At 41.9% G+C, this 3,615-nt stretch overlaps 1 pseudogene; it reads right to left on the reverse strand.

Moving 5' to 3' along the window:
* Nucleotides 1–1,852: 1,852 nt before the first annotated feature.
* On the reverse strand, nucleotides 1,853–3,404 carry LOC131277389 (ornithine decarboxylase pseudogene; annotated as a pseudogene).
* Between the last annotated feature and the right edge of the window lie 211 nt (nucleotides 3,405–3,615).

The following is a 3,615-nucleotide window of genomic DNA, read 5'->3' on the forward strand; positions in this document are numbered from 1 at the left end:
TGTTCGTATGTTTCCCCACCCTCCCCCCAATTTCTTGGGCAATACTGCCCATCCTCCCATCCCTAAACCCCCTCAAGACCACAAAGCCCCACCCAAAGGTTAACACTATGACCCCATTTTATCCCTTCCTTGTACAAATACTTACCCCAGCTTATCATAGATTTCACCCATGTATGTGTCAGCTCGCAACCTTCCTCTACCCCCCAATTTCCTGTAAGTATATCACCCAGGCTCTAGCTCTCTGAGGCAGCTTGGTTTACTTATTTCATACCATTGAGGTCATGTAGTATTTGTCCTTCAATGTCTGGGCTGCTTCACTCAAAATAAGGTTCTCAAGATTCATCAATGTTATCATGTGTGTTTGTAGTGTATTTGCTTTTAAAGCCGAGTAGTATTCCATTGTATGTGTATACCACATTTTATTTATCCGTTCATCTGTTGATGGGCATTTGGGTTGATTCCAACTTTTGGCAATAGTAAACAATGCTGCTATGAAGATTGGTGTGCATATATCAGTTTTTGTCCTTGTTTTCAGTTCCATTGGGTATATCCCCAGCAGTGGAATTGTTAGGTCATATGGCAAATCTATGGCGAGTTTTTTAAGAAATTGACAAACTGTCCTCCAGAATGGTTGGATCCTTCTGCATTCCCACCAAAAGTGGATGTGTGTTCCCATTCCTCCACATCCTCTCCAGCATTTGCAGTCTTCTGTTTTATTCATAGCTGCCAATCTTATGGGAGTAAGATGGTATCTCATTGTAGTTTTGATTTGCATTTCCCTGATACCTAGAGATTTGGATAATTTTTTCATGTGCTTTTCAGCCATTTGTATTTCTTCTTTGGAGAAGTGTCTGTTTAAATCTTTTCCCCATTTTTAAAATGGGTTGTTTATCTTTTTATTTTCAAGATATAGGAGTTCTTTATACATGGAGGTTATAAGTCTCCTATCAGATATATGGTTACCAAATATTTTCTCCCATTGTGTAGGCTCTCTTTTCACTTTCTTGACAAACTCCTTTGAGGTGCAGAAGGCTTTAATTTTGAGGAGGTCCCATTTATCTATTTGTCCTTGTGCTGCTCATGCTTTTGGTGTGAAGTTCATGAAGCCATTTCCTATTACAAGATCTTGTATATGTTTCCCTATACTGCTTTCCAAAGTCTTTATGGTCTTGGCTCTCATATTTAGGTCTTTGATCCATTTTGAGTTGATTTTTGTATAAGGTGTGAGATGGTAATCCTCTTTCATTCTTTTACATATGGATATCCAGTTCTCCAGGCACCAGTTTTTGAATAGGCCATTCTTTCCCAGTTGAGAGGGTTTGGTGGCTTTATTGAATATTATATGACTATATAAATGAGGATCTCTATCAGCTCTCAGTTCAGTTCCATTGGTCTGTGTGTCTCTCCTTGTGCCAATACCATGCTTTTTTCTCTACTGTAGCTTTGTAGTATGTTTTGAAGTCAGGTAGTGTGATTCCTCCAATTTTGTTTTCCTTTTTTCTTTTTTTTTATTTCAAGATACTTTTATTTTTAAAACAGGTCACAACATTAAGCTTTTGGCCCATTCTGCGGTTATACAAGCTACAAATGCTTTCTCAGCAGGTGAGAGGCATCCCTTAGAAGTATGTTTGAAAGTGAATAAAAATCCATATAAAACAAAATAATCAAGTAGTTTCCATAGGAACACAGATAAGTGTAACCCCATCTCCTAGTCTTCCTTATCGCTGTGTCTGTGCCAACCCTACTCTTAGAAGGACATTTCAAAACTAGCAGTAATTAAGTTAAATGATCCCCCCCCCCCAAATCCCTCCATTCAAGGTAAACTCACAGTTAGCAGCTACAAAAATGGTATTTACACATTAATACTAGCTGGAGCACAAGTGGCCGGGTGGTGCCTCATCCCACTTTCCCAAGCACAGGAAAAAGGCAGAGCACTGGCGTCTTGCTCCTCTACTTCGGGTGGAAATCCCCGGCTCTCGATTTGTTGCATGACTTGCCATGCAGGCCCTGACATCACCTAGTAGATGGTTGGCCTCTGGAACCCATTGAAAGTGGAAGCAGTAGCCACAGTGTAAGCCCCCAGCATCCAGTCAAACAGCATCCAGTCGCCCACGTGCATTTCCGGCAGGCCACAGTGCTCAACGATCCAATCAAGGCCATCACACGTGGGTCCCCATATGCTAGATGAGTAATACTTCTCATCTGGTTTGCATCTCTTCTGCAGAAGAGGCTTTACATGCTCATGATCATAAAGGATACAATTAAATGATCCATATACTCCATCATTCACATAATACATAAACGTTTGTTCACTTGATTCATCTTCATCATCAGAGCCTGTCTGTTCCTTAAATACAATTTATTTTGGCAATGATATTCACTGCAAGTGTGAAAGCTGAAGCAACATAATATCAGCCTGGTTCAGCTATGATTCTCACTCCAGAAACTAATGGGAAATACTTGTCTAATGCTGGATTAATGACACTGGTTATCTCTTCAAATTTAAGCTTCACGTCATCAGATCTGGGAAAGCCACCCCCAATATCAAGCAGATACATGGCTGAAACCAACCTCAGCTCCCATGTCAAAGACACAGCAGGCATCATAGATGGCCTGCACAAAAGTTTCAGGATCAGTATAGCCACTTCCCACATGGAAGCTGACATCAATGACATCAATATCAAGCTCTTTAGCCCATTCCAAAAGAAGCCTGCTGGTTTTGTGTGTGGCTCCAAATTTAACACTGAGGTGGCAGACTGCTTTGGAGTCATCGGTGGCAATCCACAAAACCAACTTTTGCCTTTGGATATGCCCTGGCCACTTTCATCAACTCAATCTCGCTGTCAAAAGTCATCATCTCAACACCATTATTGGCAGCATACTTAATTTGAGACACTTGTTTACAAGGGTTTGCGTAGATTATCCTCTCTGGCGGCACCCCGAGACTCTGCACCAACTGGATTTCAGTCTTACTAGCACAATCAAATCCTGTCCCTATGGAAGCCAGGGTCTTCACTATGGCTTTACTGTCATTACATTTGACTGCAAAGAATGGGGTGACACGAGGAAGAACTTTTAACCATCTCAGATGTTCTTTAGAATGGCTCCAAGGTCTGCAACATAGAAGGCATCTTTATCATCATCAGAAGAAACTTCATTAATTTTTTGGCCCAGAATGTCCTTGGCAGTAAAACCTTCATCAGGAAATGGCAGTCAAACTCCTCATTACTGAAGTTGTTCATGGTTTCTTGATGTTCCACTGAAACACAACAAAATGGAAAACTAAGAGACAGAATTTAAAGAGATTTCTTTCAACTTTTCAGGAAGGCAATTCTCCAGGAATTCCAAATCTTGCTGAATTATAAGACTTGTGCCCTTGATGCAGCAGTGGAAATGTTCTCCTAGCACTTGGGTGCCGGGGCCACTCCCCGAGGAGGTCCTGCAGCCCGCAATGCTGCCACCACCACCGCCCACCTTGCTCCCTCCCACTGGAGGACTGCTGGCCCAAGGAGGCACCAGAACTGCTGCCAGAGGGTGGTTGGTGGCAGAGCTGCAGAGGCCTGACTTATTTTTCTTTTTCAATATGTCTTTAGCTATTCGGGGCCTCTTTCCTTT

This window comes from Dasypus novemcinctus (genome assembly GCF_030445035.2).
Source record: "Dasypus novemcinctus isolate mDasNov1 chromosome 11 unlocalized genomic scaffold, mDasNov1.1.hap2 SUPER_11_unloc_3, whole genome shotgun sequence".
Lineage (NCBI taxonomy): Eukaryota > Metazoa > Chordata > Mammalia > Cingulata > Dasypodidae > Dasypus > Dasypus novemcinctus.